Genomic DNA, 26,291 nt, shown 5'->3' with positions numbered 1-26,291 from the left:
ATCAGCTCCAGTGCCTCATAGATGCACATTCAATTTCTAGGCCATAGTCATTCCAAGTAATAGCTATTCCAGCCACAATGCAGAGAACTTCTCTGACTAAAATGCTGTTACTAAAGAAAGCACAGCCATTAGGACATACAAAGATTATCTACAAGACTGGTGACATTATGTGAGCACTTGGACCTAGTGTTACCACCAGAGCAGAATTTTTCTGAGAATTCCAACTAGATAGTCCAATGTATGCACTTCCTTAGGCTCAAGCTGAGTGTCTCTGACATTTGCCACAGTCCAGCAATGCCCCTGCTTCACAGCTGGGGATGGAAATGTTTTAATTCTTTAAATATTGTTCTGCTATGGGAACTCGTTTAGCCAGTAGCCTTTGAGATACCAGCCCACTTGGGCATGGCCTCTTATACCATAAGCCCACATAAAGTGCATGCTCACTTTGTCCTCCTGCTTCTGGATTTGGTTGCTGTTCCCCATTCGTGCAGAGGACTGTGATCTGTGAGTCTACCCCTAAATAAATAGCCCTTTATTATACTCAATTCTGAGCAACTGTGGGATATTTTATAGCGTACATCTTCTTCTGGTGCCCAAACATTCCACAATGTACATCTATATAAAGCCTAAGAAAGCTTAAAAAGAGGGCTTCTAGACACACAAAAACAGGAGCCAAGTGCAGCTTCTTGGTAGCTGCTTTTGTGTTTTTCAGATAGGCTCTGTTTGCCTGCAGTCAGCAGAGGCACGGCTCCTCTAAGAGAAGGCTTCCTGACTCAGCGGTAGCAGCAAAAAATACGTGGCTCCTTTAAGAAGGCTTCCTGGTTCATTCTAGTTGCAGGAACAACTCTGGCTCTCTCAGGAGGCACAGCATTTGAATGGGGTTTGAGGGCAGCGTGCTGCAAGTTATTGGTGGCAGCATGGGTCAACTGCCTACCAGAGTTGAGGTAGTGAGGACAGTCCCCACCCAGCGGTCCTAGAGCTGGCAGGAGAGAGGTGGAGCCAGCATCCAGAGCTGCCGCATACCTCACTGTTTACCATTTTAAAGTGCTCCTGCTCAGAAAATAATTACAGATATGCAAAAAAGACAGATTCAGACAAAAATATACCTCTGAACAGGTCACAGTGTGTTTAAAAAATGTACGTTGGCTTGAGAGAGAGAGAAAAGAGTATAGTTATAAAAATAAATAGTTTTAAAGAATAAAAAAAAGTCTTTAAAGAGACAGAGTATAGACAGTCATAGATTAAAGGAGTAAAGAAAAATAAGGCATGTAAAGATGGAAAATACACAGAAAGTCCGGATTATGTATATTATTGTTTTCTTTGAATTTTTTGACTGTAAATAAGCTAAGTACAGAGAGACATTTCATTGTACAGGCTGCTAAGCTAAACCAATATACATACTTTAAAAGTATCTAGGCCTTAGCCAGAGTTGGTTGTTCCAATGTACAAAATGAGACTTTAGGTGATTGCCCAGGTAGCCAGTTGTCACTGTCATTTATTGTACATTTTGGAAGTTGCTTGATTGCACTTCCTGTCTACTAAAGTAATATTATTTTCCTTCTCAGGTCTTCGATGGGGTTGAAGACTAAATAGTTGTAGTTGCTTTCCTCTCCTGACTTGACCAAGCTATTTCTAATGCAAGACTTAGACTCCTTATAATAGGATAATTATTAAAGCATCTAGCATATGTTTCTTGCTTGATATTGTTTAGTCTGGTCGTAATTTTAATTTTTATACTTGATATTTGTTTTTCTTGTATATATGTTTGTATTAAACTTAGAATGCTTTTATTTAAACAAAAGGTGGAGGTGATGTGGGAACTTCTTCAGCCAGTAACCATTAAGATGCCAGAGCACTTGGGTGTGGCCTCTTATATCATAAATGCTGATGTAAAGCAGGTCTCTCTCTCTCTCTCTCTCTCTCTCTCTCTCTGCTTCTGGATTTGGTTCCTGTTCCCCGTTCATGCAGAGGACTGTGATCTGTGAGTCTACCCCTAAATAAATAACACTTTATTATACTCAATTATCAGCTAGTGTGGAATTATTTTATAGCGTTTATCTTCATAGTTCTTTGTGGTTGTCTTTCAACCTGTATTAATTTTTCTTTGCCTAAAACAATTTTTGTTTTTTGTACAACAAAACACTAATACACCATGAAGAAAAAAACAGAAAAAAAATGACTTCAACATGAGTTTGAGGACTTATTATTTCTACTAGAAATAAAACTCCTTTTCTCATGATTTGCATCAGACTTTATCCCACTAGGCAGGCCATCAAGTTTTTTACTTCCATTTAATTTTTCTCAGTTTTATGCAGTTTTGTACTATACATAGATAACACGTCTACTTTTCTTTGCTCCCCTCTCATGACTCCATTGCCCCTTCATTTTCTAGACAGCTTTGCTTCTGCTTTCATGCCATATATATTTGATTTTCTGTTTCTCTAATAAATAACCTAGGAACCACAAATGAGAGAAAACACATACAGCATTTATCTTTCTGAAACTAGTTTAATTTTTTTCTATGGTAGTCTTCAGTGCATCCCTTTTTCCTCAACACTTCAATACCGCTCTTCTTCATGGCTGCAAAGGGTCCATGTGAACCAGCTGTGGAGGTACATGCCTTTAATTCTAGCAGCTGGAAAGTAAAGGCAGTTTATGGACTTAAGGTGAGCCTGTTCCAGGACAGCCTGGGTGAGATAGAAAAAGAGATTAAAAAAAAAAAACAGAAGAAAAGCACACTGTTTTTCATGCCTCTGGTTGGTCATCTAGTTTGGTTCCATAATTTATCTATTGGAAATTGCACTGAAAAAAATGCACACCACTCTTTGTTGGTGGTGTCATTTCCTTGCTTTATTTGAAATTAGGGTTTCCACTAAGTAGTCCAGAATGACCTCAAAATCGTGATTTTCCTTCTTTAACTTTCCTAAACACTTGACTGCAGGTATGTGGCACGATACCTGGTTCACATTTTGGTTTTTCTCTTTCTAAAATATTGTTCTATATTTTAAAATTTTATTAGCCATTATTGTTTTTCAATACAGTATACCCTGTATCATTGGAACTCATGGGCATTTCTTTCATTACTAAAATTAGTAAAACAAACAAACAAATGGGCTTAGCTAAAAATGACTAACTGCACAACCTCTAAGGTGTCTTTGTCTTTTTAAATTGTAAATAACATTTCTGTCTTATTTCAAAGGGGATGATGTTTCAGAGATTTGTTTTCTTCCTCGGAAAAGAACTAAATGGATTCAAAATGAAATGAAACTGGGTTATGAACCGTGGGCGGTTGATATTCTTACTAATCACCTCTTTTGTCTTCTCTCTGTGGTAGCTTTTACATCACCCCCTCTGCTCCTTCAAGGAGCACAGTCTTGAACCCTGGAAGACTTTACTGTCAAGCTGATTTCTGAAAATAAGAAAACTTACATCCTTGCCTTGTTTTGCATAGTCTCCTTTTTTCTTTCTCAGGGATCGAATAGGAGCCACCTGTTAACCAGGCACACTCAACAAGGCTGTACAGCATCTTCCAATATAGGGCATGGAGAAACCTCAACAGACATTTTCCAAAGAAGAATCACTCACACTTTCAAAAACTGGCAACTTTGGCCACGAAAAGAGAGGACTAAGGAAGTTGCGCTGTTACATTACTTCACTGGCTCTTAAACAGGGTGGCATTTCATGAAAACCATTAAAAGACAAAATATTTTGCTGAAATACTTCAAAACTCTAACTTGTGAAGTTTATAGTCTCCAAAATACAGTGAATCTGGATCCTGTTAAGTTTTCTGTAGGTATAGACATTGAATCATCCCTTCTCTTCTACCTGACAAGAACTTTTTAGCACATCTGTCTACCTGACATTTCAAATGTCTAATTTGCTTTCTGAGAAAAACAAGAAAAATCTTCTAACATATTGACTGAGCAAAGTGTGTGGGAAGGAACAAATCTGTCTTCTGCTTGCATGAAAGAGCAAAGGATACTGACTTAGGACATAGGAAGGGAGAGAGCATAAATAGAAGAAAAGAAGTCAAGAGATGAGTAAACCATTTAAAGACCTTGGGAAAAGGTGACAATAAAATCAGCTCCACCAACTCATCCTTGACATTTGCACATTTCCCCGTCTGGCTGAGTATCTATCCATACGGATGACTTACCTCCCCAGGTGGGTGGCAACTTGCTTTCAACTCCAGCACCTAGTTGAAAGTTTAGATGCCAAAAATTCCTTGGCTGTCTATACGTCATAAAGAACGAAATCGATATTTGAAAAAAAATGTGCGAAGATAAATATTTCTGTTTTGTGAAAGATGTAGCTAAAAAGAGGAGCATCCCACCGAGAATGTGAAGTGAAGCCACAGTTTTGAGGCTGGTGAGGTGAGTGGTGGAGATGATGGCAGAACTGATGCAGGAGGTGGGAAAGCATCATGAATTCTGTGAGCAACAAAATTAACAATACATCCAGCAAGCACTACTTGGGCCATCCTTCCTTATTAACTCTTCATGTCTTCTAAATCTATCTAAAAGAATAAAAAATGTGTAAAACCTTTTAAAGAAAACTAGAATTAGAAAATGGAAGATTATCCTGAAGCTCAGCCAAAGAAGTCTGGATCTGATTGTGACCATGGCCTACGCTCAGACCTAGTCAAAGATAACTCCTTCTTGCTGTGGGTACCAGTGAATTCAGAGATGTCTAAGTGCCAAAAATGCCAAGAAGAGATAGAGAGATCAGTCTAAAATGGAGTATCTTTATGGCAGTGCCTAGGAATCAATAGCTAATCTGCAGTAAGTGAAGAAAATGTACCTGCCTTGCACTAACCACCCAAATGTAGCATGCACATGGATCACTTATGGTTTCCTGTATGGATTTTTCCTGTTGCATAAAAACAATAATTTTATGAAAGAATTTCTACTCAATCTGGTATCTTTCTTTGGATGTTTTATTTAAAAATACAAATTAGGGCTGAGCATATATTTCAATGGTCATAAGGTTTTAGGGCCCACCTCAATATCTCACACACACATGTAGAGGGAGAGAGAGAGAGAGAGCAAGAGAGAGAGAGAGAGAGAGCGAGAGCGAGAGAGAGAGCGAGAGAGAGAGAGAGAGAGAGAGAGAGAGAGAGAGAGAGAGGTGATTTAATTATTATGAAAAAGAAAATTTCTTCACTTAATTTTTAAAAGACAAACCATTACATCTTTTTCCTATTAATACCTCCTTTTAACAAAGTCAGTTATGAAATGAAGTCTTACAGTTGTTTTTGTTTTGTATACTCCTTTCTTTTATTTTCTTGACCTCTTGTCTTATTAGACTTGCTTTGTTTAGATGTTTCATTAACTGTTTGCATTATAGTAAATGGTAAAGGCAAACAACAAACACACAGTAATGCATTATAATTGCTCCGTATCTTCCCAGCATGTCTCGAAGTAACGACCCTGTCCCCTTTTTCATAAGTGTAAGTCATTCCAAACAGCAGTGGTGGAGAATTGAGGAAATGTATGATGCTCATTACCTATTCCAGCCCACACTTCTTCCAAATGATTTCAAACCCAATCTTGTTTTACGGGAACTCAAAACTGTCCTGAATTATAATGCTCTGAAGTAAAAGCATCATCCCTACCTGGAGAAGATACCCTTAAAACCTCACACTGTCTACCAGGGGCTTAAGAAAACATTCGCACAACACTTGTTTATTTTCGGTGCCAGCTTTGTGCTGGGAATATTGGTGGCATGATTTGCTCTTACACGGCATAGAAGATGAAAGGAATAATATCAGATAAATAATTAGAAAAGCACACCCACATTTTCTTTTCTATCTATCCCCAGCTTGTAACTTCTTACCAGGACAATAAGTATATAGCTTTTCATCCCAAGGTCCTGTTTGCACAATTTAATCATTGTTGTTGTCCAGATTGAGAACCAGGGTTGGTGACACAGCCAAGGATCTCTGGAGTCTACATTACGCTGCCTGGAATGAACTGGTCTTGTCCTGAGATGAAGAGATGAAGTTGATGCTGCCCTGACAATAAAGCAGGAGTCATACACTGCCGGGGTCCCTGTTTGTGATACAGTGAAAGACAGGTCTACGAAGAGCTTCATGTGGAGTATCAGGGGCTCCGCTGAGTTATCTAGTCACGAGGTCATCTGTATAAACCAACAATGGAATTCCCCAATTCAGCCTTTGAGAATCCTGACTTTGTTCTAGATCTTCAGGGCTTGGGTGGCAAATGAATGTGTGAATTCTGTACAGGGTGAGATTGTGATCATTACCTTGTTGCTCCCAAGTATTTAATGGTAACTATCCTTGTGATTGCCCTGCGGATGTGATATCTATTGTTTGTTTATTTATTTATTTTGCTATATTGCTGGGGAGGTTGTCATCTAGATGACTGGTGGGCTTGTTTTTGTTAGAGGGAGTTGCTTTTTGTTAAATGTTCTGCCCTGCTTTGATACAACATTCATGAGCTGGGAGCTAATACCAGTTGCTGAGTTTACCTATTCCAAGTCTTCACCAAGGGAGTTGGAACTCATCAGAGATCTAGATCACTGTTACAGAACATTTCATTTCGGTTACCCATGTGTGTGTTGATGAGTCAATGTAGGTTATAGTGCAGGGATCTTCTTTAAAGGCCGTTGTCTTCTCAGGTCATTGGGTCATTAAGGAGGCCCAAACAACTTGAAACTACTTTTGGTATCCTAAGTCATGAGCCATGGTATAGAATCAGATAGAAGAAAAGCAGCCCATATTATCTCATGGAGAAGAAATTATTCACATGGTTAAAGCTCACATAAGCAGCCAAAAATGTTAGTGGAACACGCCATCCTGTGCCTCCAAGGACAACCTGTAGAACAACCTCACCAAATGGCCAACAAAGGATCTTTACCACTTACGGGCTTTGTGAAAACTGTCAGAGGATCTCTTATAACTGGCATTGTGGTATTGCTGGTACATTATCTCAGCTATAACTAGAGGATGGGAAGACATGGGGTGGATACACCTGTATGTACTGTACCAAGAAGTCTCAAGCTCACTGTGTTTCTCTTTTGATATTCAGTTCCAATTTAAATTCTCGAATCAAACCTGAGACTCCAGCTATACCGATGTTGAAAAGGTTGGTATTTTTCCTTAGCTTGGCTTCTTCTAACCTCCCCAAAAGTAGTCTGTACTATGAATAATAAAAACCCAGAGACAGGTATTGGGGTTCAAGTTGAAGATCAGAAGAGCAAAGCAGCCAGACACTAGCTCTTACCTCTACCTCAGACCGGAATGGGCAATCTTGCCTGGACAAATCCTCAGTCTGAGACTGTGTCTGAGGTCTGTCTCCTCCCATCATATATTCCTCTGAAGGGCTGGGATTAGAGGCACCACCACTGCCCAGCCTCTATGACTAACTAGTGTGGCTGCTGGGATTAAAGGTGTGTGCCACCACTGCCTGGCCTGTAAAACTGACTAGTGTGGCTGCTGGGATTAAAGGTGTGCCACCACTGCCTGGCCTGTAAAACTGACTAGTGTGGCTGCTTTGCACTCTGATCTTCAGGCAAGCTATATTTAAAACACAAATAATATACCACTATAGTAGTCTGTACAGACTGAGTCGGATCAGTGTCTGTCTGGATTGGTGCTGCCTGGAACACAAGCAATCATTAAGGGTCTTGTGTCTGTAGGCTCAGATTAAACACCATCCCTTGGGTTATTTTTGCCTGTCCAAATAAGATTAAATCTGCTAGATATATTTGTTTTTTAAAAAAGTGTGGCCACACGTGTAATAACTCTATAAAATGTCTTTTTGTTCCATGTTGAACAAAGGATCCAGAAAAACAGAAAATAAGTTCTATTTTTTTAAAAAAATATACAGCATCATAAAGCTGTTGCTTAGAAACAGATGCACATGAAATGTTTTTAAATCACAAGGTAGAATTGATATAAGCTCTGCCATACTTTCTTAAGCTCTGTACCCCAAAACGTGATTGTACCTCAAAGGGGTGAACATAAGTGCCATTCTATCTGGTTTCAAAAGTACTGTGTTAAAGGAATGAGGTACATGGTTAAGCAAGGTTATTTTAAAGTTATACATTCAAATGTGAAGGTTAATATGAGATCTGATAACTTTACAGAAAATACTTTTTCTCATGCCTCTATTTGTAATTCATGGATTGATGGTTTAAATGAGATGGCAAACTCTTTGGTCACAGTTGTTGCAGTTTTTGTTCTCGTCCTGACTTTGTAGTTTGGATGGTGTCAATGCGATTGGTTATCTTAGCAGTGTAGTTAATATCGAAGGGATCCTAGAAAGAAGTCAAGATGTTGCCTTCCTTCCTTGGCATCAGAGAGGTTAATACCTAAGTTGAACTCCTGGGTCTCATCATTTTCTATTCTTATTAATAAATTGTCATATTCCATCAAGTTTGAAACAGCATGGGAAAAATCCCCAGGAACATAGATACATATGAGTTCATAAACTTCAAGAATATTAACATGTGAACTCTTTTATCTTGAAGTTAATAAACTGCAGTAGTTGGTCCTTTGCTCTCTGCTTCTTCTTCCGGGTTGCTTGTTAGCCAGTCTCCTTGGGCTCACAGCTATCTGTTTTCTTTTTGTCTGTTTTCCTTCTCTGTGAATGGCTGAAAGTCAAGTGTAACTCTCAGGGCCCAGTTTTGATGAATGACTACCCACTGCCCCCAGGCAAGAAGTCTTGGATAGGAATCATACTTGGAGTATGGCTTTTGCCTTGGAATCCACCTTCCATAGTTTAAATATATTTTACATAGTTAAATATAAAGATATATAGTTAAAACGTATTTTAAATTAAAAATAAATAATTCTATATTTATAATAAAACCTGTAATATTAGCAAGTGAGCCCCTGTTGATCCTTTGTTCATTTTGTGCTTTGATATCTCCCGTTTAACAAAATTAAGGAATTAAAGTAGCATGGTGCTATTAACTAAACTATTGGTATCATTAATATTGGTAAACTAAAGATTCTACCATTTTGTTTTGGTGATGATTCGTTTCTTTCTGATTTAGGTTCGAAAATAAAACGCCCACTGTATGTACCCTTTGTGACCCTTTGGCCACCTTGAAAGTAAGGCAATTTCTTAGTCTTCACCCCCTGCTTTTTTATGACTATGGGCTTTGAACAGTGCTGATTAGGTACTTTTGCTTAATTTAAAATTGTCTGAATTTTTTTTTCTCCTTCAATAAACTGGAGTTGTCACATTTGGAAAAAAATTCTACCCAAATAAAATGCCCTTTGCACTCACATGCTAACAGGATGTCGTGAGCGGCATTCATGTGACATCACTGGGGGTGTTACCCACGTTATTGGGTTAAGATCCTGTCTGCCCATAGTCTCCACTAAGGTGTTGCCACATTTTGTTTGCCGTACATTATACTGTTCGGAAGCAAGTAATCAACTCCTGTGAGATATTCAAGCTAAAGCTAATAGAACTGATCTAGTACTTCGTTATTGGATGATCCTAGGGCCTTGGAGGCTGTGGAGGAAGCTGGTATACAAGGTTGAAAAATTAAGCCGAAAAGGAGAGATGCTAACTGGAAATGGATGGATTCATCCTTTTGCTCCTGATGCTCATAGGAAACTCCTGTCTTTTTGAGGCTGTATTTCATACTATGTTGCATCAGAGAAATCAACTCTCTTTCCATCTAAACCAGGATAGATTTCTATACATACAGCCAAAAATAGGGTTATTAACCTACTGTTTCATTGGCTTATTCTGTGAATTAACATAACCAGAATGCCAAGAGAGGACACCTACCAAATGACATGCTACAGCTCATGCTAATAGAACCTTAACTTTGAGTCAACTATATTTGAAAGTGTTGTGGAAAACTATTCCATTATGAAACTCTCGATGGTGCTTGATAATTTGAGATTTGTCACTCGGGCCCTGGATACTACAGGAAGAAAAGGAGAAAGAGCTGTAGCTCTGTCAAGGCATTGCTGCTTGCTCAATGCCTAAGTCATGTTTGTGTTAGACACACAAAAAGAGCAGCCTGATATTTGAAGTACATAATTATGCACACCCTTCTTCCCCGAGGAAAGGAATGTCAGAGCCAAGTCTTTTAGGCTTCAAGCATCTCTGAGTCGCATACCATGAGCCTCCTTAATGTCCCATGACTTTTACCTGGGGCACTTTTAGCCTTAACATGTAGGGGGGCATTTTTATCTTCAGTGCTTATCGTGAATTGATCTGTTATGACACTTATGTGTAGACATAAGTGCAGGAAGAACTGGGGCAAAAGTGGCTCTGAATCAGCTCATCCAAAGCTTCCTATTCTGTCTTCTCACAGCAGAGAAATAACGATCAAGAAGATGAACTTTTAATAGATCTTTAATGAAGCTGTCCTGGTATTTTCCTTTTCTCTTAAAGGACTAATTTAAAAATATTTTCACTTTCCCCTGTTAGTTCTGATTTTCTGAAGGCAAATTTACTGCGAATCACACGCAGCAGAGAGAAACCTAATGTCTATGGGTCCTGAATGGGCTGGCCTTACGCAGCTGGAGTAGAACAAGCTTAGGGAGCTGTGACAGTATCTGGAGGCAGAAGAGGTGTTTGACAGCGTGGCACAGGCTATCCTAGACAGACGAGCAAAGCAGGCAAAGTTTGCATTGTGTGCCATCGCGTCTCTAGACCTTCCCTCCACTCTCAGAAACCAAGTGAGGGAGTGGTTACCCAGCGACACCTTCTTCTAACAGTGCACAACTGCCTCAGTAGGCATCAATCGAGCACAGAAGATCAAAATAGATGCAGACATTTGTCCTGGTGTCACTTCTCCAATAGCTTGAGGTCAGCAGAGAAGGAAAAAGCAAATGTGCTTATAAGCTAAATAAAAGAGAGCTTAGAGGAAGGGAAGAGCGAAAGGCTGCAGAGAAGAGATAAAAGCAATGGACTGGACAGGAGTGACCCTCTGAGCGGGAGAGGAGACGCGGTGTGACAGAAGCCAAGAGAGAAGTTCACAGAAGACCTTATATGAAATTTAAGAAGATATTCTAGATTTAGTGATTTTGTTTTTGATTTTAATAGTGGATTTTGCTATGTAGCTTACTCAGATACCAAACCTTTAACCCTTCTGTCAGCCTCTTCAGTTCAGGAGTTTTAGGTAGTTATCAGCGTGTATAGTTGAAGATTTTAGCATAACTAAGCCTTCCATTGTTTTAATTAACAACCGTTTTGTTTATTTGTTTGTTTGTTTTGAGACAGGGTTCCTCTGTGACAGCCCTTGCTGTCCTGGAACTCACTCTGTAGACCAGGCTGGCCTTGAATTCCCAGAGATCTGCCTGCCTCTACCTTCTGAGTGCTGGGATTAAATGTGCACACCACCATGCCTCGTTCATTTATTTATAAAGGAAAGATTAAAGGGTATAAATATGAGTTCTGTGGAAGTTAATAATTTTATGGAACTTCAAAAAATAATCAAAATAGCTAATAACTTAAATAAGTGTAGGCATGGAAGAATAGCTTGGTTTGCAGAAGTCTTGCTCAGCACGAATGAAGACTATAAACTGGGTACAGTGGCATAGGCCTGGAATCCTTGCATTTATCAACCGAGGCTACACTGTTGAGTTCAAGGCCAGCCCAGGATACATAAGACGGTCTCAAAAATATTAATAATAACTCATAGTTCTAATAATGTTTCTAAAAGAAACAGGATACCAGTTGTAGGAACATCTGGATGGAGGGCAAAGAGAAAGAATCTATTTTTTCTTATGACATAGTCAGCAATGTAACCAAGTATACTGAATCACAAAAGAAAGGAAAATAATGCTAGGAAGACTGTGGACTGGAGGCCCCAGCTGTCTACAAGGCTCGTTAGATGGCTTTAATGAGTGGCTCTACTTTGGAAGCAACCCAGGCCCTGAAATCAAGATGAAAAGGCGGCAAAGAGGGGACTAACTGTCCCCCTAAGGCAGGCAAAATCAAAGAGTCCACACTTGAAAAAAGATAGAAAAAAAATTCTTCAAAGTATTATTATTCTTTTGCTCCTTTTGACTAACCCAGACCAATGGATGTTCCAGCAGAACTTGTCTTGTTCTGACTGCAGGGAAGCAAGACTCGGGGAAGGCAGTGGAAACTGTTGCTATCTTGTAAGTATCATCCATCACTTCGGATTTTAGGGATTCTCCTTTTGAGAATCTGTTTCTCTCTAGGAGGACAGAGTCATTTGGGTGAGCCTTGACAGCCAAGCAGGGTTCTTTTGTAAGATTGGTCTGCTCATGAGAGTGAAAGGCTTGATGCGTTTTGACAAAGAAACTAAGATTTCCAATGCTGTTTCATGTGCATGGATGGAAATGCATCATGGTAAAAAGCTAAGGAATACTAACACCAGCACACAAAAACAATGTTTGGTGCAAGAGAATTGTGCTTTCTCTGACATAGTCAGGCAGGAGGGAAGCTCTCCCATCTCCGTGCCTCCGAGCTTTGTGAACCAATGCGTACATTTTCTTAATTGACCTATGCTAGTGACCATTAAGTTGTGGTCACTTGGCTCTGCAAGTCTTGAGTGCAGTGTAATCGGAACTATACATTTATGTAGCAACTGAAAGGATTTTAAAGTGGAGGGCTGCCCTCTTTAGTCACTAACCATAATATGCACACAGTGCCATAAAAATGCCAAGATCCCATCACCCCAAGAGTGACTGGTGAGAAGCAGAAGCGGGATGCCAGCCACGTACACATTGTCCTCATCCTATTTCACTCACGACAGAATAGGCTGGGTCAGTTTTGTTGGCAGCTTCAGGGGAAAGAAAGTTAAAGATAAAACTGGATTGTGACTGGAGATGCAGGGGTCCAATTCAGGAGCGTGCCTTGGCCCTCACAGACATACACTGGTAGGCTGGTGTGGAAACGCTTATCTGTCTGACGTTGCTGCTAGCTGACTTCACTAATGTCTGACAGTGGCAAATTCAGCCCACTGTGATCGCTCAGTGGAGCACAGCCCTCGACAATGCATGATCCCAGAAGTCTTTCGTACCTCTTTCTGGGTGGACAGAGATGAAACAGTCACTTTCAAGAGAACACAAAATCTAGCGCAAACGATATTTCAAAATTCATAATCAGCTGCACTGAAAACGGCTCATAAATTTTCTGATCCCTTAATCCCAATGCAGCTATTGATTTCAGGAAATAATAGGTGATATTTAAATTTGGGTAATTTCTTGTCCCGCAGATTCTAGCTTAAACTGGGTATTATTTTGGGCAAGAGTTGCCTCTGGGCTTCAATGTCTTCCCCTGTCAAGCATAAGCAATGAATTCCTAAGTAATGAATATAACTTGCCGTTTGTGAGAGAAAAAACATGAAACTGTAACTTGGCCCAGGAAACATTGGAACATTTCATTCTTAATTTTTTTAAAAAATTATATTAATTTTTGTTTATAAAATGATGGGTTTTATTATGGCATGCTTGTACCACTGTATTTTGCCCAATTCATCTCCTTTCCTACTGGCTCCTATCGTTCCACAGTCCCTCCCTGTTCTGCTTTCGTTTTACAGAGAGATAGACATTTCACTTTAAAAGGAAGAGATAACAATTGTCAGGAACTGAGGAGGGATAGAGTGGAGATTAATAGTGGGAAGTAGCTCCCTTGCGGGTAAGGTGGTTTAGAGAGGCCCTTGGGCTGATTTGCCTACCGGTTTGATGCCTAGAAAACAGGGGGCACATCCTGGCAAAGGGACAGACTTGATACAAAGGCCGGATTCCAGTCTCCCCAGTTTTACTTTGCCCCCCCACCCCACCCCTTTCTCAGGATGTGCAGAGTTGGAAGGGTGGGAGCCATGGAAGTAGAAGCCAGAAGGCAGGGAAAGTAAATTACAGTTCAAGCAACGGGAACAGTACCTTCAAGGTCAGGGTGAGTGTCAACCAATTATGTAAAATCTTGCGGAAATAGAAGTCAGGGAAAAGCTCAGCCAACTCTGGCGTTCCCAGACCCCCTTTCAACCCGCTATCCCAATGTCACCCCTTGTTCAGGTCTTTGTATTTTATCCGCCTTCCCTCATTTTTCGTTCTAATTGCAATAAAAATCAACATAAAAACTTTTTCCTCCTCTCTGCAAGTCAGCAGCGGAGGAGCCTCTTCAGGATTATAGAGCATTTTCCCTCAGTGTCTCTGGCTGCTGGGCTGCTCTAGGTTGGGGGGTGCCATACCCGGCAGCTTGGGGCTGAGACTGGGCTCTGGCTACACCGGCAGGTGTCTGTTCTCGGGACACAGTAGGACGCCAGCTCCCGGAGCCCGAGAGCTCGCGGCGGGGACGCGCGGCGAGGGGGTGCGCTGGCAGCGGGTGGCTTCCTTCCGCAGGAGCTATTTTTAGCAGCGCCTCGCCCCCCTCTTCCCGGGGCCGCCGGCGTGGTCGCCTCCAGCTCGCGGCCGCCGCTCTGCAGCTCGGCGCCGCCTCCCCCGCCGCGGCTGGTTCTTGGTAGCTTCCACGCGGGCAGGTCCGGAAACTGAGCATGTCTGCAAGCGCTCGGCGGCCCCGGTGGCGACGGCGGGGGCAGAGCCCGGCTGCGTCAGGCTGAGCGCAGTCCGCGCGCGGCCGCGGGAGCGCAGTGCCAGCGCCGCCCGGCCCTGCCGAGAGGGGCGCACTCGCCGCTGCGGGGCTCGCACCGCTCGCTGCAAGCCCCCTCCCGCCGACCCGCAAGTAAGTTTGTGCGGCTGCTGGGCGCCGGGGTGAGGGCTGGGCGCCGGGAGCAGCCCGGGCTGGCGAGCCTGAGGAGAGCCTGGACACCTGGAGAGCGAGAACGGGCAGCCTTCTGCCTCCGGTGCCCGGCGCTTCTCCCAGTCGCTGGGCAGGTTGTGAGCTCTGGGTTACATGGATGCTCTAGCAAAGGTGACGGTGAGCAGACCCTGAGGGCTGAGTGGCTCAGGTGTCAGGTGGGGGGCATTCGGGAATGAAGGAAGGAAGGACCGCAGGTGAGGGAAGGGACCCCCACAGGCCAGGAGCCGAACCAGTGCTGGATGAGGAAGGGAAGATTTGGGGCGCAGGAACCTGCCGGGGAACAGTCAAAAAGGAAAAGTGGGTGTCCCCGGAATGGGGAGAGGTTCAGAGAGCAGAATAGAAGGCCAGTGTGTCCTGAACTAGGATGACAGAAGGGAAGATAGATGAAAAGTGGGGCGTGTGAAAAGCGGATTTGTACGAGAGCAAAGGACACCAGTGGAAGGGCTCAGTGGGCACTTGATGGGAGGATGGACTTGATTGATTTGGGGAGTCAGAGCAATCTTAGATAGAGATGATGGGGAGAGGCAGGTTTGATTCAAGCCTCCCAGGGGAGTGTGTGAGGCAACATGTTGAGAACCGGCGAGTGCAGAAAGTGGCCTGGAAAGGGGGGGGGACTGGAAAGGTGATGAGGGATTTGGGGGGACTTGAGGAGGGAGCGAGGCAGGAATCATGCGAAGCAGGGGGCTGCTGATAGGTCTGCAAACCGGGGGAAAGGATTGGAGACTATCCCTTGAGTGAAGTCCCCTTGATAGTGTTTAGAAGCGGCTCTCAGAGGTTCCCTTGCAGCCCTCCTCCATCTCCTACTTGGTTTGGAGGCGCCTGGGCTCCCTGGTGGATGTAGACAGAGATGAAGCAGTGGGGAAGGTATTCACTTTAGGGGGGCCACCAGTGCTTCCCTCACCTGAAATCCGGGTTCATTTTAAGCAATGTGGGTCTGAATTTGTGCATCACAAAGAGGGGGAGTGGTGTTCTAGGCCATGGGAATCCCTCGTCTCATAAGGGTTTGGGGGGAATGTGTGTTTGGGGCTGGGAAGTCAGGCAGAAGTCTGCAGCATGCAACACGCAGCATTTATTTGTAGGTGCATGTTGCCAGTCAGGGGTCGTCAGTGTTGCTGTAGTCTGTCTCCACGACAGTGAGATCCAGGACTCCCGGAGGTGGCTCAGGACAGGATTCAGGGAAACGTGCTTCCCGGAGTCTCTTCTGCTTCCTTTCCTTCCTAGACCAGGGATGCACTTCCATAGCCTTTTCCTGGTCACCTTTTACGAAACCTGATGCTGCTCATGTTTCCTATTTCTATGCTTGGAGGATGCATCTCAGCCAGGGCTGCTTCCATCACCTACTCAGGGAAGGAATCCTAGCAGTGTGTGATGTCAGAGAGGCTCTGGAACCACCGGGCCTTCCTAGAGAATTTGGGGTCCATGGTTCTCCCTGCGTCCCTTGCAGGTATCAGGATGATGATGACATCTGTGGATACAGTCAGCAAGCGTGTAGCTTCTAACAGACTGGGAGGGGCATGGGGGGGTGAGAGCAGTGAGCATGACTTACCTATTTCTGAAGGGGGAACCTCCTCTCAGTTCCAGGCATGTAAATAGATTACTTAAGAAGGAGAAGACTAGGTTAGTTCAATAGACAGTCCAAAATTCTGCTGCCAAAAAAAAAATGCCCATTTGATCAGCAAAGCTAAATGAATCAAGAAGGATCTTCCTGAAATGGGGATGAAGAGATGTGTCACCACAACCATGTCTTGTCTTCTCAAGTGCTGCCCAGCTGCCCATGTTTGCGGGTGGGTACGTTTGAAAGCTGCAGTGCTAGAACCGGAAATAAAGCTGAAGATGATGCTGGAAGCCTGGGCCATCTGTGGAGGGAGAGGGGCTTCCAGCTTTGGTCTCAGGCTGCTGCTTCCCAGACTGGGTCTCGGAGATTGTGTGTCGTGACCCATATTTTCAGCAGATTAAATGGTGTGTGTGTGTGTGTGTGTGTGTGTGTGTGTGTGTGTGTGTGTGTGTTGGGGGGGGTGTTCAGATAAAGAGAAGCAAGAGCTCAAGGTGTTGAGGAATGGAATGAGTTTTGTTTTGTTTTTGCGTTTTTTTTTTTTTTTTTTTTTGCCCAGTCTTGCCTGATGTCTAGAGTGACAGAATCCAGAAGACAGGTCTCGCCTAGTGGCCAGGGTGTGCCATGTTACTTAATTGGCTGGCTTGGACGTGGGGTCACTGTGTGAAAACATGTCTATTTTTCTAGAGACCTGCGAGGTGGGAAATTTGAATCAGAAAGGTGATGCCATCATCATTTGCTTCTGTTGCTTAGTTTCTAACTGGTTGCGTAGAGCATGGGAAGGTACCATAAGAGATTCTTCAGCAGCCGGCTCCTTTTTCTTTCCCTTCAGAATGTAGTTCTAACAAAACACAACTGTATGTTTGCCTGCGTTGACTTGGTGGTGGTTTGCAGGGGGCATCAAGGAGGAGGGAGGGAAGGTTGGATGTGGGTTTTCAATAGAGATAAAGACAGAAGTCCAAAGATCTCGTGAGTGTGAAGGTGAAGAGAGGTGAAGGGTTTGTTTATTTAACTCTAAATTTAGCGTGAAATGAGAAGACCCCTCCTCCCCACACCTTGCACTTTGAATCCAAAGAAGGTATGTGCCCTCTGGCTGCTTTCTCATTTCCAGAGTTCTGAAGTCAAAGCCTTACTTGACAATTCTCCTGGAGGATCTGCCCTTAAGCCTAGCTAAGCTTCAGCAAACAGTGAGGTCTGCTGCCCTAAGTTAAAGACATTAAAAAAAGAAAAAGGTGTGATGTCTCCCTGAGAATAAAACAAATGTCAGTCAAAGCAGAAGAGAAATCACTTTGTCTCACCCAAGGATGGATATGATTGATAGGTCCTTAGAACAGTTTTCCTCAGCTGCGGGCCTTCCCCAGAGGCAACCTAGCAATGTGGAGACAGTCTTGGCATTTATCAATCTTGGGAGCGAGTGTGATGGGCATTTCACAGGTGACGATAGGAACTGCTAGTCACATTGGATGATGAAGTAGACAGTCCCCACAGTTGTATGATCCTGGATGCCAGTAGCTTAGAAACTATGGCATTCCTTGGATTATGAATGGTCCCTTTAAAAATGACCACATGGCATGCCTGGAATACACACAAATAAGTAAGGAAATTGATTTAGGTCTTGAGATCAGAAGTGCATCTCAATAACAAACATTAATTTGCAGAGATGTCATTGCAAAATGGTCCCATAGTCCCAAACATTTGTTTTAAAGAAATGAAGTCTACATATTAGCAGAAGTTCATCTCAGCTTTTAGGAAAAGTCTTATAGGGTCGAAGAGATGGCTCAGAGGTTAAGAGCATCATCACTCTCACAGAGGAGATGGGTTTGGTTCTCTGCTCTCACAGGAGGCCCACGACCACATAGAACTCCACTTCCCAAGGATCTGCTGCCCTCCTGTGGCCACATTGGGCACCAAGCATACTTGTGGTGCATATACCGGCAGCTAAACATGAAAACACATAAAATGAATATTAAAAAAATAATAAAAAATGTAAACTCGGGATTCCTTAAAGCATTTGCAATGTGAATTGAGCAAACAGTTTTTATGATTATAGAACTCTTGTGCAGTGTGATTCACTGCACTGCTTGTGCTTAGTCACCATGTTCCCTATGTTCACTATGTTGCCTTTTAACAAAGAAAATGTTCATTTGTAAATTGAAGTTCACTTAAAATAACAATCAGTACATTTTTCCTCTAGTGAGTAAGTAAACAGAATCAGAGGAAAGAATGTTAAGTGAAGGCCCATGAACTGTTTCAAGGAGAAACTTTAGCATCTTAGCATTCTGCTATCTACACAGAAAGGTAGGAGATGCAGATACTTTTCCTGTATTTAGTTTCCATATTGAAATCAACAGAATGGGACTACAAGCTTCTCTAGTCACTAGCACAATGCGTTCCCCAGAAAAGCAGAACAATAGCTGGTGCCCATTAGTGAAATGAGATCTGGTGCTGTTTCCTCATAGCCTGCATGCAGGACCCGAGAATGTTTAGTAGGTAAGAGCTTCATTGCTATCTTGCGGAGGAAAATACCAGAGAAAGTACAGGTTTGCCCAAGGTTCCAGTTGCCTTCCTGGCTTCACTCTCTCACCTCTATTTATCGTTTGTTGGTTTCATTTAGATGAAGGAGTCATCATTAGAGCTGCTGCCTTCCTCTCTGGTTCTAATAGCCTTGCACGCTCAACCTTTAACATCCCTGAGGGATTTCTGTGGAGCAGAGACTCCAGGCACCTACCAAGCCCTTGGAGTCCTTGGTAGCCGCTCCCTTTCTCCTGTGTGTACAAACTGAAAGCTCTTACCTCTCCCCTTGTGGAACACAGTTTTGTCTCTTGGAAAACAGTTTTTGGGAAAGCCCTGTTTTGTTTTCCACAAAGCTAACCTTCATTTCCTTGCTGGTGTTGCTACTGGGTTAATTGGATGAATTGCACGATCTTGGTATTGCAAAGGATACTTCTTTCCCAAGAGAAACAGCCGAGGAAAATGCAACCAGTGAGATCCACCCCAGGCTCATCCAGGAACCTATGGTATGAAATGGTGGGAGCTACAGTATGAACCAAAGAGAATCATATGTATTAATAGAACTCAAAGCTTTTGAGATTTGACAACAGTAGATTTTGTCTATGACTTGAGGTCTTTGGGTTTGCAATGGCCTCTGCCTTGTGCACTATTTCCAGTTTATAAAAGCAAGTCTGTTCAGGATACTATGTTTATGCATGTCACAAAATGTATTTATGAAAAGAAACACAAAACTAACTCATTTTTAAGTATGGATCAGTTGTAGAGATACATAATGATTTTTTTAAAGAGGCTTCAGAAGAGTCTGTAAGACATAGAAAGCTAGAGAAACTGTTAAGGAGAAGCTATGGATTTTCGTGGGTTGAAGAGTCAGTAGGAGAGAGTGAAATTTGAGGTGAGAGGGGTCAGTCCTCGTCTGCTCTTCCTTTCTGTGGAAAATGGTTGTTGATTTTGTTTGACATCTGAGTGAGGAGAGATGTCTTTCTCGCACAGACACTTGTTGACTCGATCATGCCTGTCTGTGTAGAGTTTGTACAACCAGAACACAGCAGGTAATATTTGTTAAAAGAAAGCAGAATTTCAAGTCAGTTCTGTCCTGTGACGCTTGCAGTACAAGTTCTGAAGCATATATTTTAAAGTACGCGGCATTCTGATGTACTCTTTGGAATGACCAAATGACTGGAAACCGGGCACTCTTTTCTTCTATTTTGGAACTAACCCATAGATAATATCTGCATTTAAAATCCTCACAATAGGTTGGATGTAGTTTTCAAGAGGCAATGAGATAGGAGGGCAACCCCTTTGCCTGTGGAAGCAATCATGGGGCCTACTGGCCTGTCAATCATTGCCCCAGCTGCAAGGGGGGTAGCATGAGAGGTGGGGAGGTTTTCAAGCAGTGCGTGTTGCCCTTGGTAAATAGAAGAACATCACCAACCAGATTTTGAAGTTAGTGCTGTAGCAAAGGGGAAGAGAGTTTCTGTTTTTAATTCCACTTGAGTTTACCATTGCTAAGGCTGATGGGTAACCACTTATGAAAAATGAACCTTTAGTTGTGGAAGACTTTTACCCTTGTAAGTGCTTATTCATTACAAGGAGCTAGAAGGCTGACCCACCTTCCTAGGCCTTCACCCTTCACTGGGCTGTGTCTTTACTATCGTCAGAATATCCAGAGTGTGGTTTTGTGTGCTCTCAGACTGCCTTCTAAGTTTGGGACTTAGAGTTCCTCTGGCCTTTTAAAGAGGTAAAAAGCCTGCCCTATTTATCACTGAGAGCACAGTGGATGTTGTTGACAGCAGCCTCTTTTATGCAAGGACGTGTATGCCCTTGACATTTGTCTGAACCATCACTTGCTAAAAAATCCACAGAACTCTGCCTCCTGGGCTGTGAAGCCCGATTTCAGCAATTTTGACGTGAACAACTGTGTTGTGATCAGAATAATGGATGAACAAGAATATTACCTACCCATTTCCAGGGACGGAAGTGCAGGGCTGAGGTTGGTCTAGAGCCTCCTCGCAAATTAAAACCTGGAAGTCTTTATCAGTTTGACTTGGGGTAAGTGTTATTCTTCATGGAACTTCAGCCTCCTCATCTTTTAGTGAGAAATGGTTATATTTTTCACTCTGTGGACTTGGTAACAGTGTTAGAGTTGATGATCAAAATGACCAAGGGCCTTCTTGTTTCATCTTCTTTGCGATGAATATGGTGCTTTAGGTAATGATACCTCAAAACAAATGTGCAACTGTGGATAATATTTAGTTAGGGTATTTTTATTTGAAGAATAAAGACTAACTATACTTGATTGTGGTTATAGTGCTTTAAAAATTGATTCAGTGGCACCAGGCAGTGGTGGCACAGGGCTTTAATCCCAGCACATGGAAGCAGAGGCAGGTGGATCTCTGAGTTTGAGACTAGCCTGGTTTACAGAGTGAGTTCCAGGACAGCCTGGGCTACACAGAGAAACCCTGTAACAACAAAAACTGCAACAACAACAACAACTAATAATAATAATAATAATAAAAGAAAAGAACTTGTTCAGTGTCCGTGCATTGTGCAGGTTTTAAAGATGCAGATTTGTTAGAGCTATCCTGTTGGAATTGTGTATTCACTTCCTTGGTCATGATTAAAATATAGGAAGTTCTACTATATTTTAGTGGATTTAGCTATATTAAATGTAGGCAAAGACTGAGCTTGCTTTTCCGACTGCCCAAACACAGATAATCACACAAAAACTTTATTAATTGTAGCATTGTTTAGCCAATAGCTTAGGTGCCTTTCTAGCTAGCTCTTACATCTTAAATTAACCCATTTATATCAATCTTTGTTATCACCATGAGGCTGTGGCCTATTAGTAAGGTTCTGGTGTCTGTCTCCTTCTATAGCTACATGGCATCTCCCTGTTTTGCCTACTCTCTCTATATGTCTGTTCAGATATCTCACCTGTTTTTACTCTGCTAAGCCATTGACTTAAACAGCTTTATTCATCAACCAATAAAAGCAACATATATATAGAATGACATCCCACATCATCTTCCCTTTTCTGTCTAAATAAAAAGTAAGGTTTTAACTTTAACATAAAAAAATACATATAACAAAGCAAGTATAAAGCAAGAATTACACTTACAGTATTTAATCTGTTTGTATTTGGAAGGTTTCATATCTAATTTATCTTTTATCATAACTAAGGAAAACTATAGCTATAACTATCTGTCGTCAACTCTTCAAAGACCCCAGAAATATATAATATTACCTAAGTAAACAGGAAGTGCATTATAAGCAACTTCCAAAGTTCTAGAATTGATAGAGACATATTGCTGCCTGGACAGTCACCCAAAGTTCTTCTGTAACACTGGGGAATTCATCTTCACCCTACAGACTGGACTGGCCATGTGGGTTAGCCCCACACTGGGCACCATTTTATAGGCAGAGACCGTGCTTACTTTTCCAGTCACCCAGACCCAATTAATCACACAAAACTATATTAATTAGACACTGTTTGACCAACAGGTTAGGTGTCTTTCTATCTAGCTCTTACATCCTAAATCAGCCCATTTCTATTAATCTGTGTTATCATTAGGAGGCTGTGACTTACCAGGCTAGGTACTGGCATCTCTCTCCTTTGACAGCTACATGGAGTGTCCTTGATTCCTCCTACTCTCTCTATGTATCTATTTCTGTTTGGATTTCCCACCTGGCTTTACTCTGCTAAGCCATTGGTCAAAACAGCTTTATCCATCAATCAATAAAAGCAACATATACAGAAGGACATCCCACATCAATGGAAATAAAGCAAGTCCCACATCATTAATGATGGTATATTTCTAGTGTTGTTCTGGAGTTTCAAGATATAAATGAAATGAGAGCCATCATTTCTCTTCCCTGAGTAGACAGCAGTAGACTCTGTGGTTGGGCACAACACTAAATATAGACGTATTAAGCAAATAGGCTAGTACCTTTCTTTCATGAGACACTTGCTAGCTTCACTTCACCGTTTCTTGATAAGAGTCAGGGGATGAAGTCATTATGTAAACTATGAGCCAGCACAATAATCTCCCCCTTGACCCTGGGCCCACCTGGCCTTCAGCATTGTTTCTGTGCACCAAATTGCAGTAGACATAAGGTTACCACAATGCATGAACTAAATACTTCTGAGTATGAACAAGTATGTACAGCTAACTAATGTCCCTCGAGGTTAATCTGTTAGGTCTTCTTTATACATTTAAAAAACTCACCTCCCAGTGGGTCTGTTATGTATGTAAAGAAGAGAAAAAAGCTTGTCAGTTGCTGCTGTTTTCTAAGATAAAATGGTATAACATTTTGAATTAATATATTAATGGACTCAAGCGTCTTCCTCTCATCTATTTTTAACCCTTTGCATTGATCACATTGACAGGATGTCACAAGTACATGTCACACATCCAGCAGAAGGCTGACCATCATAAATGACTCCTAGTAAAATAAAAAATATGTTCTTCTGTTTTCATTTGTCCAAATGATTTAGTCATATATAGTAGCCTTATTTTGAAGTGTTTCCAAATGAGATAGTAAAATAACATTTCTTTGCATTTTTAAAGTTAGCGATGAGGCCACTAGGCCGCTGCAAAGGTGGCCTACTTGGGGTATGTCATTGTACCCATTGGATTTTTCCAGCAGAGGTTACAACAATGAGGGGTGAGATATGTAAAGATATGTAACAGACTGCTTAGGCTAGGCATGTAGCTCAGTGTTAGCATGTGTGTCTCTCACCTATATAAGGCATCATTTCCACTCTCCAGCACTACAAAAGTAAATAAACAAGTACATATTTCTTATTTGGAAAACTTCAGAAATCAACAATGCATTTATTACCTGGTGAAATCATTTTGGAATCTTAAATTTTTATGAAGCTCAAGCTAGCTATTTATTTATTCATTCATTCATTCATTCATTCATCTATTTATTTATTTATTTATTTATTGAGACAGGGTTTCTTTGTATTCTCTGTCTGTCCTGGAACTCTCTCTGTAGACCAGACTGACCTTAAACTCATAGAGATCCACCTGCCTCTGCTTCCCGAGTTCTGGAATTAGAGGTATGTGCCACCACTACCTGGCAATATTTTTGTATAACTATTGTATTTTTTGTTTGGTTTTGTTTTTGTTTTATTTTTAAAAAAATCTTATTTTACATACCAATCCCAGTTCCCTCTCTCTCCTGTCCTCCCACTCCTTACAACTTCTCACCACCCCACCCCACCCCCCATCCACTCCTCAGAGAAGGTGAGGCCTCCCATGGGGAGTCAACAAAGTCTATTGCATCTCTTGAGGCAAGACCAAGGTCATCCGCCTATATCTAAGCTGAGCAAGGTATCCCTCCATAGTCAATGGGCTCCAATGCACTATGGGTAGATACTGGTTCCACTGCTAGTGGTCCCACCAACTACCTATTCCACACAACTGTCACCATTGTTCAAAGGACCTAGATCGATCTTATTCTGGCTCCTCAGCTGTCAGTTCTGGGGTCAGCGAGCTTCCATTGGTTTGAGTATGGCAGTTTCTCAAAAAAAAAAAATGGCAATCAATCTACACCAAGACACAGCAATCCCACACTTGGGCATATATCTAAAGGATACAGACCCATACCACAAAGACAATTCCTCAACTATGTTCATAGCAGCATTAATTTGTATAGCTCAAACCTGAAAGCAACCTAGTTGCCCCTCAACCAAAGAATGGATTAACTAATATATAATTAAAGTGAGATTTTAATGTGATGCTCTTTCCAGCATGTTCTTTCATATTTTTTAAATTAGAAATACTATTGGGAACTGTTCAACAGAGAAAGCAGGAAGCCATTTAAATGATGAGGATCTAGTTTTTAGTTACCTGAAATGAGAAGTGACTCTCTAACAGGGAAAGAATCCGTGTCACTGAATGCTGATCTCAAAGCTTATCTATTCTGAGCTAACTGTAGTGCATTCTATTTTTATTTTTGAAAATCTAGAACTTAAGTCAAGAAGATGCCAATGGAAAATATAAAAGTTGAATAGTGGCAGTCATTGATTTCTAGGGAAATCAGACAAAAATCACTTGGATGACATTATTCATTACATTATACATTGGGTCTTACATTCCAGCACTATGTTGTAAGAAGGCTGCTTGTTCATTTCCCTGATTCCCAGAATCCCGAAATAATGATACAGAAACTATATTATTTAAATCTCTGCTTGGCCCATTAGCTCTAACTTCTTATTTTCTAACTCTTACATATTAATTTAACCCCTCTCCATTAATCTGTGCATCACCACAAGGTCCTGGCCTACCAGCAAAGTTTCAGTGTGTCTGTCTCCAGCAGCAGCTCCACAGCTTCTCTTTGACTCTTCTTCCTTTCTACCAGCATTCAGTTAAGCTTTCCCCACCTAGCTCTACTCTATTCTATCATGCAAAGCCAGTTTTCTTTATTAACCAGTCATATTCACAACATACAGAGGGGAATCCCACATCAGCACTGGGTACACATCATGCTTGTCATGGAATATTGTGAGAATTTTTCTTTGGTAATGGAGTTCATAAATTATTTTCGTTATCCTTGATGGAGGCAAGAATTAAAGGAGTTTGGCATGCTTAATGCTTTGGGTTTAGAATCCTTGGATCAAAACACATAGCTTTGCTAAGATGACAATGGATACGTTATTGAGTCTCTACAGGCACAAATTTTGAGGCACTCATTTATGTTATTTGGGGGAGGAAAGAAAGGAAATATTATAATCTGTAAATTACTTAAGTGAACCAAATAGAAAACAGATTATGGTTAGTTTAAACAGAAAAGCACTCATAAGATCCTTATGGTGGAGTTCATGGAATTGAAAGAAAAGATGAAGAAACTCTTGGCAAGGGTAGGACCCCATGGCAGGGATAAATGAGTTCTGTTTACCATCTTTGAGTCTCTACCTTCAAGATGGAATCCAAAGAGAGGAGGTGGGCCAAGGAGATTCTGGATGCAGAACCTTGTTTCAATGGTAAATTTATATGAAGGGAAAAACAAAGACATGGACTACCACCAAATAAAACCTCCCAAGCAAACGTTGAGTGTGTTATCTCACTAGATGTCTAGAAGACAAAGATATCAGCCATATTGGTTCCCCGTGCCCTCCTCTGCATCTTACAGTCTAGACCTAGTGAGCTTCTTAACAAAGAACATTCATTAAACAAATATACATCCTTATATTCTATCTCAACTTGCCAATACAATGTATTCCTGGGAAGAGGAATCTAAGGTTGAGTTTTGGATTATTGGACTGTGCAGAGTGAAGATATGAATCAAATTCAGAATTTATGTGTGTGCTATCTGAGGAAGAAGGGATAGAAAGAATGAGCAAGAGCTAATGAAAGACTTAGGACTATAGGGCCTCAGACTGAGGCTGGATCCAGAGACACCCAGCCCCAGTGTCTGTGCTGGCTGTGTTCATTACTGCCCCTTGCTAGGAGAAACCAAGACATTTATTGTTTCAACAATGAATAAGCATGTTT

At 41.7% G+C, this 26,291-nt stretch overlaps 1 protein-coding gene across 6 annotated transcripts in view; it reads left to right on the top strand.

Moving 5' to 3' along the window:
- Nucleotides 1-14,549: 14,549 nt before the first annotated feature.
- Oxr1 (oxidation resistance 1) overlaps nucleotides 14,550-26,291 on the top strand; it is a 366,376-nt gene continuing 354,634 nt past the window's right edge. For 2 of the 6 annotated variants that reach the window (XM_075961077.1, XM_075961072.1), the window contains exon 1: nucleotides 14,651-14,837. The gene's annotated coding sequence lies outside the window, so the exon portion shown is untranslated. The other 4 variants (XM_075961070.1, XM_075961075.1, XM_075961076.1 and 1 more) reach the window with 4 other exon arrangements.

This window comes from Microtus pennsylvanicus, chromosome 2, assembly GCF_037038515.1.
Source record: "Microtus pennsylvanicus isolate mMicPen1 chromosome 2, mMicPen1.hap1, whole genome shotgun sequence".
Classification (NCBI taxonomy): Eukaryota; Metazoa; Chordata; class Mammalia; order Rodentia; family Cricetidae; genus Microtus; species Microtus pennsylvanicus.
Note: the sequence above shows the minus strand (reverse complement) of the source record. Positions and strands in the feature narration are given on the sequence as shown.